Below are 18893 nucleotides of genomic sequence, written 5' to 3'. Positions count from 1 at the left end.
GAGGCTTGTGTGGGAGCGTGTGCAGGGCTGGAAGGCTGGGGCTGCCGCCGCTGTGTCCCAGAGCCGGGAAGGCCGGGGCTGGCCCGGCCCTGGCCCGGCCCCGCCAGCTCTGCCAGCTGCCGGCGGGGACACAAAGGGCAGCTCCGAGCTGCGGCCGCTGCGCTGCGGCCGCACAAAGGCAGCGCCCGCAGAGCTCCAGGGCAAGGTGCTGGCCCTGGCTCGGGGCTGGGCCGGGGCCAGTGGCAGAAAATCAACTTGCAGCTTGGGGCCCGCAGCAGGGAGGAGCAGCAATTGCTGGCTGAGAGAGACTCTTGCCAAGGGCCTGCGGGGCCGGGCCCCAGGGAACGGCTTCCCGCTGCCCGAGGGCAGGCTGAGATGGGATGTGGGGCAGCAATGGTTCCCTGGCAGGGCGCTCAGGGCCTGGCACAGGCTGGCCTGAGAAGCTGCGGCTGCCCCCGCATCCCTGCAAGTGTCCCAGGCCGGCTCGGCCATTGGGGCTTCCTGCCCAGGAGGGCTGGGCTGGGCTGGGGCTGCTGAGGGCGGGATGGGCTCTGCCTGAGACAGCTGAAGGCTGCGCGTGATGAGGCCGGGGGGACCCCGTTCTTCAGCGGGTTCTGGGGTATCCCACATTCCTGAAGGGATTTCAGGGTATGTCCCGTTCCTGAGGCAGTTTTGGGGTCCCCTCAATGCTTAGGGAGGGGTTCTGAGAGGGGGGTCTGGTACTTGGAAGGGGAACCTATTGTCAGGGAGCCGGGGAGCCCATTTTGGGAAGGATGCTGCTGTTTCTGGCAATGTTGAGAGGTTCTGAATGGGCTGTGGGGCCCTGGCTCTCATTTTGGGACTTGAGGTGAGCCCATGGGCACAGCAAGGGCTCAGGAGAGGTTCCAAGCTCCCATTTGGGATGGAGGGATTGAGCGGGTGCCTCCAATAAACTCAATGCCAGCCCCAATGTGTCGATGGCAGCCCCAAATGGCTCGATCCGTCAGCCCCAAGGCTCGGCTGTGGGGAGTCAGGAACCAGAGAAGGGGAATTGGTGTCCAGGAGGGGTGGGATGGGATGGGATGGGATGGGATGGGATGGGATGGGGTGGGGTGGGGTGGGGTGGGGTGGGGTGGGGTGGGATGGGATGGCATTGTGGGGGTGGGATGAAGTTTGGGAGGGATGGGGTGGTTTGGGCACTTGGAGTGAGGCACTCCAGGGAGGGAAAGCAGGAGCTGCTTTTGGGGAGGCTCCTGCTGCTTTTTGACAATTTGGGGGCCTCTAAGTGGCTTCTGGGAGGTTGCAGTGAATTTGGGGAAGGTGCTGTAAACTCCCCGCAATTTGGGGTGCTGAGGTGAAGTCCCCCATATTTTAGGAGGTTGAGAGGACCCCAATTGGGAGGGGATCCAGCTGCTTTGCACCCCTTCAATGGGGTGAGAAGTGGCTTGGGAAGGAAGGAAGGAAGGAAGGAATTCGGAAGGAAGGAATTCGGAAAGAAGGAAGGAAGGAAGGAAGGAAGGAAGGAAGGAAGGAAGGAAGGAAGGAAGGAAGGAAGGAAGGAAGGAAGGAAGGAATTCGGAAGGAAGGAATTCGGAAGGAAGGAATTCGGAAGGAATTCGGAAGGAATTCGGAATTCGGAATTCGGAATTCGGAAGGAAGGAAGGAAGGAAGGAAGGAAGGAAGGAAGGAAGGAAGGAATTCGGAAGGAATTCGGAAGGAAGGAAGGAAGGAATTCGGAAGGAAGGAAGGAAGGAAGGAAGGAAGGAAGGAAGGAAGGAAGGAAGGAAGGAAGGATTTCGGAAGGAAGGAAGGAAGGAAGGAAGGAAGGAAGGAAGGATTTCGGAAGGAAGGAAGGAAGGAAGGAAGGATTTCGGAAGGAAGGAAGGATTTCGGAAGGAAGGAAGGATTTCGGAAGGAAGGAAGGAAGGAAGGAAGGAAGGAAGGAAGGAAGGAAGGAAGGAAGGAAGGAAGGAAGGAAGGAAGGAAGGAAGGAAGGAAGGAAGGAAGGAGTGAAAACAATGTAAGTACTGAATGAAACAAAAAAAAGGTAAATAACCGAGTTCTCTTTTAAAAAATATCAATTACCTCTGAATCCAAAGGTGCAGAAGACTTTTCACTCCACATTTGGGTTTTGTTTTCATCTTTCATACTTCTTCTGGTTCTTTTCTTTTTCTCTTTTTCTCTTTTTCTTTAATAGATAACACCTGCTAGGAAAGGAATGCAGAGCAAAATGAGACCCATTTCTGGCAGGCAATGAAAGTGTCGGCTTCTGGTCTGGTTCCTTTTGTGTGGATCCCTCATCTCTGCGGCACGGGGGGAATAGCAGTGCTGGGAGGCAGCAGCGGGCTCAGGAGCATCCCGCTGTGGCAGCTCTGAGCAGGTGGCACGTCCTGCTCTCCTGCTGCCCTCCAAAGCACAGAATCCATGGGCAAGTTTAGGCACAGCTCTGGGCACAGCCAGCATGGCCTGGGCACGGGAACGGGGGGCAAAGCGGGCGGGATCCTTCTGCAGCTGCCTGGTGGTTTCTGGTTTCTGTGCCCAGAGTGCCAGGATGTTCTTAAGAGGTGCTTGTCCATGCAGCCCTTGGCCAGGCTGTCCTTGGAAGAGCTCTTCAGTGAGCCTTGGCTGCAGGGTGTTCATGTGCCCTAGAGGATGGCAGAGCCCCACGGGCACAGTGTGATCCAGGGGCCTGGCAGGGAACAGCCCCACCCATCTCTTGGTAATCAGTGGCAAAGCAAAGCAGACTCTTTTGTCCTGCCTGTAGCTCTGAGCAGGGAGCATCAGAAGGGAACACGCAGCTCTTGGGCTGCAGCTGAGCTGGAGGCCTGCTCTGGCAAGCACTGGTGGCCACCATCCCCCCTGGTTTTGCTTGTCTGGTTCATTGATGGCTGGGGCCCTGGGCAGAGCCCTGAGAGCCTGGTGTGGCCCCAGGGAACGAGAAGGAGCCCCTGGAGAAGCTGTACCAGGTGGGGCTGCTGCTGCTGGAGCCACCAAGGACGAGCTCAAGGACAACAACCTCTTCCTGGAGCTGGCCAGCGGCAGCTGAAGATGATGGCCTTTGATTCTGGCACCTTCTCCAAAGACACGCTCCACGGCCAGTGTGCAGGTGAGTCCAGAGCCAGGGGGATGCTGCCAGAGCTGGGCATGGCACGGCCTGGCCGGGCACCAAAGGTCCCCCCTTTGCTGGGGCGGCTGCAGGGAATTCTTCAGTGGCTGCCAAGCTGCTTTTGGGCTCTGGGCAGCTGCTGAGGAGGTGGATGTGCCATGGCTGGCTGCAGGCTGGGCACATGTCCTGCCCTGCTGCTCTGCTCCCAAAGGCAGCAATGCTGGGCAGCTTTGGGCCCAGCTCTGAGCGCACCCAGCACGGCCTGGGCACTGCAGGCGGCTGGGACAAGGGGACAGGAGGCTTCAGCTGACGGGCGGCTTCTGGTTTCTCTCCTCGCAGCCGGGCTCTGCCGATGCTGAGGCTGCTCCGGGCTCTGCCAGGGCTCTGCTGGGGCTCAGCCCCGGGCACGGCTGGGCCCGCTCTCCCCTCACAGGGCTCTGACAGCTTTGCATCAGACGAGCCCCTTGCGAGCACAGCGATGGAGCTTTCTGCTTTTGCAGGTGAGTGAGACTCTCGTGCAGGCCAAGAGATTGCAGTCAGGGACACACATCCCACTGGCAAGAAGCCAAACTGCACAGTCCCAGCTGAATGCCTGGATCTGCACAGGGTGTTCTGTCTGTCCCACTCTTCCTTCCTTTTGGGCTGGAATTGTGCCATTGCACTTTCTTCCTCCTCTGGAAGTGCCACAAGTGGGCCCAACCTGGCGAGTGGGCCGTGCTCCTGAGGCAGTGCAGTCTGGAGCTGATGGATGAAGAATTGCCCTTCTCCAGTGCCAAACCAGAGCAAAAAGCCCTGAGTGGGACTTTGTGTCTTTAAGAACACCCTGACAATTTCAGAGAGAATGTGCAGCTCATTGGCAGGGTGAGAAGGAAGGGCATCTTCTCAGTGAGTTGGGGTGGGACAGAGTTTAGATTGCCAGTCCTGCTCGGAGCTGGCAGGGCACAATCAATTTCCTATTGCTTCAACCACAATTTAAGATAACAATGTTGGAAACAAAGCCCAAAATCTTTAAAAAAGGGCTGCTGAGGTCAGTAAGATGGATCAATGCCATCAGCATATTTACAAATACCTAAGTTGTCTTTTTGAAAAGATCAGTTACCTCTTAATCCAGAGTTAGAAAAGATTTTTCACTCCACATTTGGGTTTCGGTTTTATGTTTCATAATATTTTCTGGGGTTTTTCTTTTGTTTTTTTCTATTAATTAAACAGAAAATATGTCCTAAATGATGGAGCAACACTGCTGAACACGGGGACACGAAGAGGGACCAGAAGCAGCTGCCTTTGTTCCCCTGCAGCTCCAAGGCCAGCAGGGACTGGAGATGGCAGCCCTGGGCTCCTGGAGGGTGTGCAAGGAGCAGAGGTGGGCACTCCCTGTCCATGTGGAGCTTGCAGATGGAAAAGGCTGCTGTGAGCAGGCAGCTCCAAGGGCAGAGAAAGGAGGGTCTCGAGCACTGGATCTGTGCCAGTGCCACAGCCCTGGGCAGCAGCCACCGAGCCCCGGGGGCACAGAGGGCACAGCAAGAGGGACAAAAGCAGTCAAGGGCAGAGACTGGGAACAGGAACAGCTGCTTCATTGCACTCTTGGAGAAAGCTCTTGGCTGTTTCAAAGCGCTGAAAGGCGTGAAGGGCACAGAGGAGGCCACAGCAAACAATGCTCCTGTTTTCACAGCTTCCCCTCTCCGTGTGCCAGAAGGAATTGGATGAACTGTATTCTTCTCTCGAGTCGTCTCGTTTGGCATGAGCAGCTCAGCACCAGGAGCTGAAGGAGCTGAAGCCTTAGGCCACAAGAGCTGAGCAAGAGGAGACTTTTGGGCAAAGTAATGCTGCTAACATGGACCTGGCTGAATCCTGGAATTACAGAATCCTTCCTGTTGGAAAAGACCTCTGAGCTCATCAAGTCCTACCATTAACCCAGCACTGTCAAGCCCAGCACTAAACCACATCCCTGAAGTGCCAAGGCCTGAACAAGAGGCCCTGAGCCAAAGGTGACCTCTGGATGAACCTTCCAACCAAAGATTATCTTTGTATCTGCTCCTTAACGAAATTTGCATGATCATTAGCACTGTGATAGATGTATCCTCTCATTAGTGAAACATGTATTGACCTTTCTGTGTTTAGAAGCTGGACAAGGCCTGAAATCTGACATCTGACCTTGTTTGGGGCTGTATGGTCAAAGTCAGCTCCCCTGGCTCCTCCTTGAGCCCTGGCCAGGCTTAGGAGGAAGCCAAGAGGAGGATGAAAGCAGATGTTCCCGCACTGGAAGTGCTGTCAGTTTGTTTCTCCAGCACTGTCAAAGCTGGGCCCTCTCCCAGCGGGGTTGGAGCCTCAGCTGTGGCTGGAGGCAGCTGCAGGAATTCCCAGTGTCCGGGAGTGGCTCTCCAGTCCTTGGCTGGGACAGCTTCCCCCAGCTGATGGGTGGCTCTGGGTGACGGTAAAGTCTGGGGGGAACTGGGGCTGGATCTTGGTTAATCACTGCAGGCAATCTTTGGCAGGGATGATTGGGGGCATTGCTGAGCTGCTCCTTCTGTGATTCTTTGTGAATGATTTTGTGTTTTGCTGAGCTTATGCTTTTGTAATTCTTTGCAGATTTGCATTTTATAAATTACACAATTCCTTCAGTTGGTGTCTGTGTCTTTGGTGCTGACCCTGCCCACCAGCAAAACAGGGCCCCATCCTGCCTGAGTGTTACCTGGGAAGACAAAAACCTTCACTCGAAATGTCCCCCCTTCCTCCTTGATCCCCCCACTTTATACACTGGCCATACACTGTGGTCAGCTGGGGTCACCTGTCCTGGCTGTGACCCCTGCCAAGCTCCCCCGCACCCCCAGCCCCTCCTCTGCGTGGCCGGACAAGGGGCAGGAAAGGCCTTGGCTCTGTGCAAGCTCAGCAAGAACAAAACCATCTCAGTGTGAGCAACGCTGTGCTCAGCACAGAGCCAAACACAGCCCCAGAGAAAGGGCTGGCAAGGAAATTCCCTCTGGCCCAGCCCACAGCAGCACCCCATGGCCACCCAGCATCACCACGGCTCCACGGGTTCCTTTCCATGGCCCCGGCCCTGGCCACGGGACCTTGGGCTGGTGGCCACGGCAGCCGCCTGTGGCCCAGGGCTCCGTGCCCGTGTCCATGGCAGCAGTGCCCGGCCACGGGCCCTGAGTGCAGGTGACCGTGCCAATCCCCATGGCAGCGGGGCCAAGCGTTGGTGTCCGTGGCACCAAAGTGAGGAACGGGTCCCTGTGGCCGCTGCCGTGGCACCTGAGGGCATCAGCGAGTGTCACTGCAATTGTAGCTGGCACCAGCCCCGGCACCGCTCTGTCCTGAGGGCTGCCATGGCAGCCGAGGGCAGCCACAGCTCTGCGGGCAAGTGGCCACGGAGCCTGACTGCAGCAATGGGTCCTGGGGGGGTTTCCAAGGGAACTGGAACTGCTGAGGGTTGCCATGGCAACCAACCGCCTGGGATGTCACACAGCCACCCTGGGATGTCACAGCCTGCTCTGTGATGTCACACCACCCAGCTATGATGTCAGTCCTCTCTGTGATATCACACAGCTGCTCCAGGATGTCACAGATGACTCCATGATGTCACACAGCCACCCTGTGATGTCACAACCCACTCTGTGATGTCACAGCCCTGTCTGTGATGTCACAACTCTGCACTGTGATGTCACACCAGCACCCTGTGATGTCACAGCCTGCTCTGTGATGTCACCATTGCTCTGTGATGTCATAGTCTGCTAGATGATATCTGACCTCTGCCCTGTGATGTCAGAGCCCACCCTGTGATGTCACACAGCCCCTTTCTGACATCACAGCTGCTCTGTGGGTCTGTGACACAGGCACAGAGGTGTTACCAAAACTTCAGTGAAACAAAACCTCCTCAGCACCAGCGCAGCACGAAGCAGCAGCATTCTTTATTGGGCCGGATGCACGAGGGGAGAGCCCCTCCCAAAGTCGCGTGTGCCGAGTCCAGGAATGTTCCTGTTTGCAGACTGTGTTTCACAGACACATTCCCAGATTGTCCCACAAGAAACACACACACAATACTCATTGCCCCAGAATCATTGCATGTCATACATGAAATCCCTAATTAGCTTGGTCTTTGCATGTTAAGTGCTTTAATTAGTTAATTTTGAGTTAAATATGTTTTAATTGAATGTTAAAATTAACCTATCAGCCCAGGTACAGAAATCAAGTTCTGTTATTAGTGTTCTAAATGGTTCAAAGCGGTTTATTTGCACCATTCCCAGTTAAAAATCCCCCAGTTAAAAGTTTCCCAGTTAAAACCCCTTTTCAGACTTTAAGCCACTTGTACGCTATAAGAGTTATTTTTCCCATGTTCATTGTATACTTTTACAAATGTTTTAAGATGTATGAGATGTATTTTAATATTTTTTTAAGGGTTTCTACTTTGCACCTTAGACGCAGGACCAACTCCAAAACCCCAGTTTCTAACAGCCAACAGCTATTTTTAGACCCATGGCCGTTATTCTGCAGGCAAGCTCCGTGGCAACCTGAATCTTAATGAGGGCATGTTAGCAGCCTTGCTTCAGCTGTTACTACCCCCCCGACAACGACGAGCTATTGGTAGACAGAGATGATCTGTCAAAAGGGAAGCACCAATCACTTTGGACCAAAGGGGTGTGCTGTGGGCGGGCTGTGGGCGGGCTGAGGGCAGACTGGGGCGGAGCAAAGGCACTATAAGACAACGAGGCAAGCCTCAGACCAGAGCAGAGATTACTGCAGATTAGATGTAGTGGATGCCGGTGCTGGCTGTTAAAGCCTTACTCCTATTAAGGCGCTTTTAATAATTTTTCTTGACTTTTGGATTAGCTAAAAGTCAGCCCAGCACTGCAAGTTCTTCCACCAGAGGTCCAGTGCTGTCTAAGCCTGAAGATCTCTAATCCCTGTGCTCCTGGGGCATACCTCCTGAGCCACTAGGATCCCAAATTTTTATATTTTTTCTAATTTCTGTAATTTTTTGATTTTTCTGTCTTTAATAAATTATTTTATTTTTTCTAAGAGTTGTCTCATTCCTCACATTGCATATTTCCCCCACCCCTTTGCACATCCGTTCTTCTGCCCTAGGGGTCTCTTTGGGGGTCCCTGGTGGTCGGTGACCCCAAAGCCAGCCCTGACTGCCCAGTGAACTGGTGAAAGTTGGCACACCTGGGCTGGTTGCTGCCTACAGAATCAACACTGTGTGGTTCCATGGCCAGTGGCTTTTGGAGAAGAAGCATTGTATGAACCCAGTAGGTGCAAACGGTTTTTCATCTGGCGAATTTCCCCTCTTGGAGGGTTGGGAAGCTTCTCTTCCTTTCAAGCCTTCGTAAGCCTCACTCTGCTCCTTTACTCACATCCCACGAGTTCCTCAGCTGCTTTCACAACCATGTTCTTTACACAGCTCAAAGCAAGGGTCATAAGCACAAGTATTGCTGTGATCCCAGTTAGACTTTGCAAAAGTGAGGCCAACTATCAGTCAGGGAAAATCCAAGTCCTCTAAATATTTTATTCAACCAGTTACTTTAAAATTCTCCCCTGAATTGCCTGCTGGATGCAGCAACTGATTTTATTCTCTCTACCCAATCATCCAATCCAGCATCACATTTGGAATGTGCACGCAACAAGTGTTGCTGTTTCAGTTCAAGAATCCACATACTCCCTGTTCATGTCACAGCAATAGGGCTAAAGCCAATCTGTTCTGTAAGGTCATTTTAGCTGTGGCTGGCAATTGTTCCTTTATTTCAGCAAACCCCAAAGGAGCTGCATTCACTAAAGTTTCCATCTGCAGAGCCCAATGGTGTGGGGCTGGTCTGTTCCTAAAGGCAGATCTGTGCGGAGCAGAGATGGATTCTAAAATCCATCCCGCTGGAGTTCCCGCACTGGGATGTTTCCAAGTTCCATCCCCTTTAGCTTTTCCCCACAGTCGGGCTCCCGTACGTTCCTCCTTGCACGAGGGACGGAACGTTCATACCCCCAGTGGCCATGGTGCTCCTGATTCTCCCAGGGGCAAACGTGTGCTCCAAATTCCATCACTTCCCACCCATCCTGTGGACCCTGAGGATCTGACCGTGTCCTGCTGACACTCTGTGCCTCTCCAGGGCACGTTGTTTGTTGGCTGAGCCCAGGTGTCCCTGAGAAAGGCGGAATCATTTCTACAAACGCAGCCCAGCCTCAGAGCCTGGGCCACAGCTAGGAGCCGCTGGACCTCAGGATTCCAAATAGCTCAAGTGTCTGCCCCAGGGCAATCCCACTTTTCCTTGGTCCTGGGATCCTTTGGCCTTGACCTTGTTAAATCAGGATATTTTATACCCACCTGTAAGGGGTCCTGTGGGAGGCCTGGGCTCCCTGCCCAGCCCAGACACCCCTGAACTGGCTGGAAGCATTCCCATTGTCCTGTCTGAGAGCGATTCCATACTTCCGGAATTTGACAGCCCCAGGGGGTATCAGTGCAATCTGTCAGCTGATCAATATTTCCTGAGGTAATTTCCAGATCTAGTTTGGAAATGTTACAATTCTCAGCAGTATTGTTCTGATGTGTCCATGGTAAGGAATATTCTCCTTCCATCCCTGTCCAGGTGCCCTGGGTGCTATTTCCTTCCCACACGCATTCCCAGATTTTTGTCAAATTGCTGACTGAAGCTCTCCACGGAGCTGGATTTTCTGCAGAGGTTGGTGTTGGCAAACAAGCTGTTACAGGGGTTACGTTCTGTAATCTGCCAACATCTTTCACTGACTTTGAAAACTGCATTTCCCTTCCCAGAAGTCAGGAACATCGTTTCTATTACTATTATAGATACACAATTATTGATCATCTTCATCTAGATCCAATAAATAATATCCCCTTAGAAAATCATATTCAATACTTAAAACAATAGGATTTGTGTAAAACCCCAAACTCCACGGTGTCAGTCAGTCTTGTTTCTGCTGTGTTTAATGTGTGCTCGCTGGATTTACCCACATGTGATGGACTCCAAGTTGGATTCCTTCTACCTTGAGTGCAGGGTAGGTTACCAGGAGGACTTGATATGGTCCCTTCCACTTTGGCTGGATTGTTCCAAAATTCCAGGTACTGGTGCACACCGGATCTCCTGGTTGGAAAGGATGTACAGGCGAGTCCAGCCCCAATGATCTGTTGAGAACCATGCACCTTTTAAGGCTTACAGGAGTTAGTTCAGTGCTATTAAATATTCATTTCAGCAAAACTTCTGAGACTTCCCTTGTCTTGTTGGTGCCACATGGGAAAGCTTCTGGCCATCCAGAAAAAGTATCCACCAATACCAAAATGTGCCAGTCCCCCTTCTGCCTGGGCAGTTCTGCAAAATCAGTTTGCCAAAATCACCTGGTGATTCCCATTTAACTAGCCCTGGAGGCAGCCTTCTTCCTTCAAAACCAATCCCATCTTTCTCAGCAACTGATCTATTATTTTTTGCCATTTTTGTGCTTACTAGATGCCTTTGTAAACTGGCCACCATATTATATTCTCCATTTCCTAATGTGTTTCCTCATGTTTTAGTTCCATTCTACATTAACTGTGGAGCTACAATTACCTGCCCACACAGGGTTACCAATCACCTGCTGGGATTTTCCGTAGCTGCTGCTGCTGCTGGGGCTGACTGCCTGTCCTGATCACTGGAATCTGGTTTCTGTTGCAGAACATTCCAGGTTTTTGCTAGGTATTAGTGCAAGGAGAGCTTTTTCAGCACCCTCTTGAGCTGTTCGGTCAGCCAATGGATTCCCTGGATTAACTGGGGAGTCTCCAAACCCATGGGCTTTACAAGGGCATCAGGGCCACTTCTTTTGGCTCTGGCACACTCTGCAGTAGGTGACTGATTTATTTTTGTATTCACTGGAGACCTCTGTGCCCTTTCTTTCCATGTGGCTCCCTGGGCGTGTATTATTCCAAACCCAGAGTTCAAATCAGTCCATATATTCACCCTTTTTCCTTCAGTGATTTCTAGGAAAGGTCATTCATTCTGCTTTTTGTGCTGCTGTGTTCAAAGCTAAAGCCTGGGCTTCTGTGACCTGGGTCGAGGTTCCCACTGCACACCCAGCTGCCCGTTTCCCATCCGTACCACGCTGCTCCCACCAAGGTGCAGGGCCAGTGCTGGCTCCTGCATGGGATTGCTCTCGAGGTCCCAGAGTCTGCCAGAACACACTTGTTCCATGGATCCCAGGCAGTCATGGCACAAAGACTCCAAGCCTTCTCTTAGAAGGGACTCGAACACTTCCCTTGTTCCAACCTTGGGTACCTTGAACCAAACCCTGCAAAGCTTTTGCTGCACCTTACAGGCAGGTCAACAGTTTACACCAGGAAAAGGAAAAAGGAAAAGGAAAACGAAAAGGTGCCTTTATCTTACCAGGGGTCTTTCTCTGATTTCCTTTGGAGCAGGGATCAAAGGTTCTCCCCAGAATCCTTCAGTGCTGCCTGCAGGTGCTGCCATCCCTCAGATCTGTTGAAATTCAAGAGGATGAGTCCACGGGGTGTCCCAATGGTGCCTTGGTTCCATGGACCCCACAGTGTAACCATGGTGTCCTTGGTTCTGCAGTGTCACAATGGACCCTTCATTCCATGAGGCCCCACAGTGTGGCAATGGTCCCTTGAGTCCATGAGGCCCCACAAGGTCCCAATGGTCCCTTGGTTCCATGGCCCCGCACTCTCACAATGCTCTCCTTGGCTGCAGAAGGTCCCGTAGGGGCACAAGGGTCTCCTTGGTGCAGAGACCAGGGCAGAAGGGCTCCACAAGGCCCCAGAGTGTCACAAGGATCTCTTTGGATCTGCAGTGTCAGAACTGACCCTTGGTTACACGAGATCCTCCTGTGTCCCAAGGGCTCGTTGGTTCCACAGGGCCTGCTTCTCTAACACTTCAAAGATGGTGTTGGACAGTTTCTATTTTCCCGCAGTTTGGTGACGAAAGGAGCATGCTGGGCAGAGCATGGAGATGCTGCTGCTGTCTGCTCAGGGAAAGGGCCCAACAAGGCTGAGGGGCTGGGAGGCTGCTGAAAGGACCGTGCCCCACATGGTGCAGCTTTCCTGGGAGCGAGGGAACAGCAGGAGAGACGCACTGCCCCACAGAGCAGCTGGGCAGGGGGACACTGGGCATGAGGAGGAGGAAATGTCCCTCCCAGGGCAGCGCTGGGGCAGGAGAAGATCCCAGAGGGAGGATGAGCTCAGGGCATGTGTGTGTGCCCAATGCACAGAGGGTGAGGGTGGGCACAGCTCAGGCCAGGGCTGGCAGTGGCAGGGCAGAGCTGGCGGGGCAGCGAGATGGGAGTGTGCAGCCTGCAGGGACACAGCAGCAGCTGTGGGACAGCGCAGGACAAGCTGTGCTGGACATGGCCAAGGGCCCTGGCAGGGCCAGCAGTGCCCAGGAGAAGCCAAGCCTTGGTGCCCTGGGGACAGCAGCGTCTGTGCCACCAAGGGCTGGGAGGAGACACCTTGTCCTGAGGCCCTGGGGCCTCCTGGCACAGCCCCAGCAAGGCTGGGCACTGTCAGCCCCTTGTCCTGCCCTCAGCATCCCCCCACATCCCAGTGGCCTCAGGGATCTGCTGGAAGGAGTCCCTGGGGAGCCTTGGTCAGGAATGGCCCTGGGGGCTCCTGAATGCTCCCAGGGACTGCAGGGTTTTCAAAGGACTTTGGCTTTGGCTTTTGCCTGGGAGTCCCTGAGAGCTTTGTGCAATCCTGGCCCCCAGTTATCTGCTCTAATGAGTCCCTGGAGATTCTTTGTCAGTAACAACACTCACTGGGGCTCATTCATGCTTCAGGGTACTCAGCATTAATATAAGTACTTCTTTTTGACAGTGAGTCTCTGAGAGGTTTGTGCAATCATGGCCTCCAATTATCTCCAATTACTTTAACGAGTCCCTTGAGAGCTTTGCATTGACACTCAGTGGGGCTCATTAATGCTCTGAGATACTCAAGGTTTTTAAGGTTTTCCCTTTCCACACTGAGTCTGTGAGAGCTTTTGTTCAATCCTGGCCTCCAATTCTCTCCTCCAAGGAGTTGTGAAAAATGAGGTTCACTTTTTGTAAAATTTTTAAAAGGTTTAATAAAAGGGACCATTAGGAGACAATAGCAAATAAGGGTATTATGGCCGGCTGCTTTGGCAGAGAGCCAAAGGCACACCTCTACATCCAAAAGATCATCTTTAAAAGTACATCTCTTATTGCATATTCAGCACAATCATGCATGATTCATAAATCCTTTGGAGTTTCTGTGTATCATCCCATCAGCCTTATCTTCCTCCTTGGCTCCATTCCATCTCTGCTCCCTCCATAAATTCTTCTCTCTGGTTTCTGGTTTTCTTCTTCTCTGATAAGATACTCCAGGAATGTGAATACTTTCTCTGCCTATCTTTTCTAAATTGACTACATAAACAATAGACATTCTATATCACGTATTACATTACAGAACTAAGTAAAGTTTTTCTAACATTATGTAACGTGCGAAAAGCCAACATCACAATACATTTATAACAATACCTCCCTTTTTCTTTCTTTACAGATCATTTGGCTTGAGCAGTATCCCTTGTTTTCTAGCCTTTAATTGCTCACTTTTTTCACAAATCAATCTTGCTTCTTCAAAGGGATCTTTGATATCATTTTGCTTCTTTAACACCATGATCTTTTGTGCCGTTCCAGATGTGGCCAGTTTTGCTTCCACAGGCATTGGTACTATTTGCATGCCTTGGACCACAGTAGATACTAATCAAATAAAACAGGGGGATCAGGCAAGGGAGAAATATCAAGCCTGCAGTGGCACATAAAAGGAAGAAGCCTCACTTCTTCCACCATTCTATTCCCAATACATTATCCCACCAGCTAAGTTTTAGTGTGGATTCCCACTTTTGGACTGGTACATGGGCTATTTTTCTGACATTTTTGGCTATATCTAGGACAGCATCCCCATGGTCATCTATCTTCAAACAACAGTCTGATGTATTAAATTTTCCACAAACACCTCCTTCTTCAGCCAATGGATAGTCTAAAGCCAACCTATTCTGATACACCGCAGCTCTTTTTTGGCTCTGTTGGCTAGCTAGTAATTCCAATGCCTGACCAGTTTGATTCATTATTATTTCTACAACTCCTTTGAGTCTTATAATCTGATTCAGCATGTAAATTGGGGTTCGATACCCCCAACTCCCATCTTGTGCCCAGGTGGCTGGCCCATACGTTTCAATTATGTGCTGAGTGGGCCATTCCTCATCTCTCCATTTTTGAGATCCTCCAATCAATTCTCTTTTATTCCTTTTCAGATCCTCATACACTGGTATTCCTAGTTGATCTTCGTCTGGCTTGGGTAAAAGAAAGAATCCTGGGTGTATGATTCCCAGGGTACAACTCCCTTTCCACCGAGAGGGGAGCTTTGCATATGCCCTTTTTCCACGTATCCAAAATAGGCCATCTGGTGCCCTCCAGTGATCAAATTTTTGTTGATTTGTGTTTTCCCAAAAATTTGATATATATGGGATCCCAAAATAAGGATTTTTGTTTGTATCATTGTATTGAAAGAGTTTGACCTTATTACTGTACTTACAATTCTTTTCCTTTGTTTTTTCCTGAGTCCAGTACAGAGCTGGTTTCTCAGGGACTGTAGCAGGTTGGGTTTGTAACCGGGCAGAAACACCAATTTAGTGTAGTGGTTTGGTCCAAAATACTCATTACTGTTCATCTTCTGTGAGATAAGAATTAGGACAAATGCAAAGCAGGCACCAAACTTGAAAGAATATAAAGAAGTTTATCAACAGACCTAAAAGAAGGAAAAAATATTATACCACCTTCAGAACTCTCCTCCTCCCCCCACCTTCCTCCCTTCTCCCACTGACAATGTAAAAAGACAACCCTTGAGATGTTCAGTCTGTTTACCACTTCTATAATACCCTTGTTCAGTCCATTTAGAAAGAGAAGTCTCTTCTTGCTCGTGCTATGAAAACATTATCACAATGAGCCAGTCGCCCACTTCCAAATATTGTTCAGTCCGTTTAGGAAGAGGAGTCTCTCTGCCTGCGTGTGAGTCCCTTCCCCCAGCTTGCAGCTTTTCCCGCAACTGCTTTCGAGGGTCCACTCTTGAAGTTTTTTGGGGTACAATTTTAAGGTTGAGCCATTCAGAAACAAAAACAGAGGCCCTTCTCCTTCCCTGGGAGCAAAGGGTCTTCATCATCTTCATCTTAAGGACTATCTCTGGGAGCATCTCTAGGAACTGAGGTTTCTCCTTTCCCATTTGGAGCAAAAGTCCTCATCTGGTCCATCTCTCCCTGTCCAAACTTCTCATGAAATTACAGCTGCATCAGCATCTGCCTATCTCAGCGCAGGTGCTTTTGCTTACGAGTTGAACACTCCACCCCCCATATCTTCATGAAATTACAACAGGATACTCTGATATATCATAGCTTCACAACAGAATTTCAGCTTTAAGCATCTCCTCTCTCTCTTCCCTCAGGGTTTCAGCTCTCCACAGCAGTAAAAGGGTTAATCTCACCTCAGCCTTGGAGCTTTGCAGCTGGAATGTTGAATTTTTCTTATCGCAGTGGAGAGGGGGGGAAGCCAAGCCGCTCTGGCTGCCCACGGCAAGGCAGTGGTGGGGGGGGGGGGGGGGGAGTTCCACGGCTGGAACACGTCCATTGACTCCAGGATGGCCGTGGCCTGGCCCGGCCTGGCCCGAGCAGGGCCTGGCCGGGCCCGCTGGCCCCCACACCGGGCCCACAGTCACCTGTCCCAGCACTGGAAACGAGAGAGAGAGAGCTGTGGGAAGGTTGTCTATTCTTAAGTGTGGATCACAGAGGCGGTCACAACTTCAAGTGGCTTAAAGAACTGGCCGCTGATAGGTTCTGTCAAGTCCCAGAGGAAGCTGTAAGCACCCCTTAGCAAGGACATCCCTTCCAGGACTATGCTTGCTAACCTATGACAGGGACCCACCATGTAAAAGTTCCATTACTGACTTTATATCTCTTACAAGGAGTATTTCCTACTTTGTAAAGGAAATTGTACCCAGTATGCCAGAGACACTCCTCTCCTATCACTGTTGAACTCAGTACCCACCCTTCTGCTCTGTTTTCTCCCCTGATCCTTGTCCGATTCCACTTAAGGAGTTCTGTTGGGCTCAAGCTACTGCCTTTCCATGGCCATTCCTCTGTCATCAGAGGCCCTCCACAGACCCAACAGCTGGTTACATTAAGCTCCTTACCTATCCTTTCCCCTAATTCCACAAACAGGTTTTTTCCAAATTTTGATATTTCCTTTTCATTTTCTAATTGTTGTTTGAGTTTCACATACATGTCTTGAATTGGGGTCGATATAGAGTTAGATTGCTGTGCTGGCTTTGCCTTTTTGTTTACCAGTTGTTCTTTTACTAAGCCTGAGACTTTACTCCCAGCAATATATGTGAAACAAATCCATCTTTCTCCTTTTGGACATTTACTTCCCAACCTGCTACCACTTGTTCCTAGGTTTTCTGCAATCCAGTACTTTTTCCCATTTTGCATACAGTTTTCTACTTTGGATGGGTTGTAACAGTGACTGTTGACATGGGTATGCACAATGAAAAAGGAACCTCAGTGTTTTTCCATATACAGCTTTCAGTAGCACCTATGGCATGGCTGTGTCGGTATCCCCAGAGGGCAGAGACAAAAGAGGAGTGACAGATAAAGGAATAACAGAGGTCCGATATGGCTGATACCTCCACCTCCCGTGCCTATGGGGCTGCTGCCCACAGCAGGGGTATGTGATCTTCTTGGTGGCAGTTACAGTGGTCAATTCGGTCTTGCCCTCTATTTCCTCGTCACTTCCTCTTTGCTAGTTTCCAGGCAAATTACTTTTGACACTTCTTAATTGCAACTTCCCACCATTCCTCAGGTATCTCCCATTCAACAGGCACTAGTAATTCCCATCCACAAAGCAGGGTTAGTATTTCAGCTGTTCTTTGCTCTACCTGGATGGGGAATAGATGTGGTGTTTGACACTTCATGCAATGAGAGCGTCGTTTTAGTGAACTACGATACCAATAGTTTTTACAGTCTACACATTTACTTTTAACCCAGCTAGCATGTCCAGTATTGGGATGAATCAGACAGGGTATATGGTATGGCACTGTTGGAGGTAGCAATTCTTCCTCCTTTTTAAGTAAGTTACAGGCTAAGGCCAGAATATGAGAACCCTCAGCCCAAAATAGTCCTGATCCTCCTGTTTGGAGTGGAAGGATTCCTCCCCAAGAGGGTACCGGAGGTGTCTCAGAATTTGTCCAGGTGACACTTGAAACCACTGATATAAGCTTGGCCTTATTTCCCAATCAGGTGTGATTCTTGGTGCATCCCTTGGATCATTTGGGCCTTCCCAGTGCACTACCCCCCAGTTCCCGCTTAAGAATCAACTTGGTATCACCAAGCTGTAGTGGTTTTGGTTCAAAATACTCATTACTTACTTTACTAGTTTGAAAACAAACCAGTGGGAGGCACCAAGTCAGAATAACAATTTAATGGGGAAGTTAAAGAAAAGGAAAGAAAAAAAACTAAAAGAAAACACTGGTTCAAACTGACAGAGTCAAGATACAACCTGAGTCCCTGTTAGGCAGGGTGGTGTTAGCAGTCTGATAGAATGGTGGCTGCAGTCCTCCTGAAGCAGTGATCCAGTAGAAAAAGGGTCTGCTCTTCCTCAGAAGGTCCAGTGGTGGCTGTGTAGCTCCTGTCCTCTGGAAATCCAGTGGAAAAGCATTGTCTCTGGTGTTCAGTCTCAGCTTATATCCACGATGGGATGCTTGGTTCCTCCCTCTGGCTGGAGCATCTCACAATGGGGTAATGAGTCATGAGGCCAAGTGTTGATTAGGCTCATTAACAGAAGATAGTCCGGAGGGAGTTATCTAGGAGTCATGCGGCAGGACAATGATGGGCCATTAACAGCAAGATAGTCTGGGGGGAGGACGCAAGGAAACATTGCCCCACCTGATTTCAACACCTCATGAGGATGGTAATAGAATACACTGCAACCCAGGACACTTACTTATTTACCTTCTGTGAGATAAGAATTAGGAGAAAGCAAAGCAGGCACAAAACTTAAAAGAATATAAAGAAGTGTACTAACAGACCTAAAAGAAAGGGTAAAAAATTCAGACCAAACTTTCGGAACACTTCTCCTCCCCCCACCCTTCTCCCTTCTCCCACTACAATGTAAAAAGACAACCCTTGAGATTTTCAGTCTCTTTGCCACTTCTATAATAACCTTGTTCAGCTCACTTAGGGAGAGGAGTCTCTCTTCCTCATGCTATGGAGACATCTCCACATGAAATTACAACGGGTACTCTGAGGTATCATAGTCCATCACCACCATAGCTTTACAACAGAATTTCAGCTTCTAAGCATCTCTTCTTTCTCCTCCCTCAGGGTTTCAGCTCTTCCTTCTTCACTGTCTTTGGTGTCTCTCCGGTGTTCTCTTCACCTTCCCTCTTCCTCAGACTTGGAAGAGGATTGATGTCTGCAGGCTTCATCTGTTCTGGAGGAAACTTACAGCACTAAAAAAGGGTTAATCTCACCCGGGCCCTGCAGCTGGAATTCACTTATCACTGTTGGCCACATGATCTTTGCCGTGCAGTGGGCAGCTTCAGCTGAATCTTCAGCTGCACTGGAGGGGGAGGGGTGTAGAGCCGGGACACGCTGTCTGCACGTAACAGGGCTGTGGGGGGCCGCAGGTGGAACAGGGCCGCAGGGCTCCAGGATGGCTGTGTTCCAGCCCGTTCCGGGCCGAGCAGGGACTGGCCCAGCCCCACTGGGCCACACGGGCTCCCCCCCCCAGTTACCTGTCCCAAGGCCAGAAGCAAGAGAGA

At 50.7% G+C, this 18893-nt stretch overlaps 1 long non-coding RNA gene across 1 annotated transcript; it reads left to right on the top strand.

Annotated features, from left to right (window-relative positions):
• Positions 1-2878: 2878 nt before the first annotated feature.
• LOC125337870 lies at positions 2879-5646 on the top strand. The gene is made up of 3 exons (XR_007208148.1): positions 2879-3085; positions 3425-3585; positions 4755-5646. It is a non-coding gene; the product is annotated as an uncharacterized LOC125337870 (long non-coding RNA).
• The last annotated feature ends 13247 nt before the right edge of the window (positions 5647-18893 follow it).

The sequence above is a fragment of the Corvus hawaiiensis genome, chromosome 24 (genome assembly GCF_020740725.1).
Source record: "Corvus hawaiiensis isolate bCorHaw1 chromosome 24, bCorHaw1.pri.cur, whole genome shotgun sequence".
Lineage (NCBI taxonomy): Eukaryota > Metazoa > Chordata > Aves > Passeriformes > Corvidae > Corvus > Corvus hawaiiensis.
Note: the sequence above shows the minus strand (reverse complement) of the source record. Positions and strands in the feature narration are given on the sequence as shown.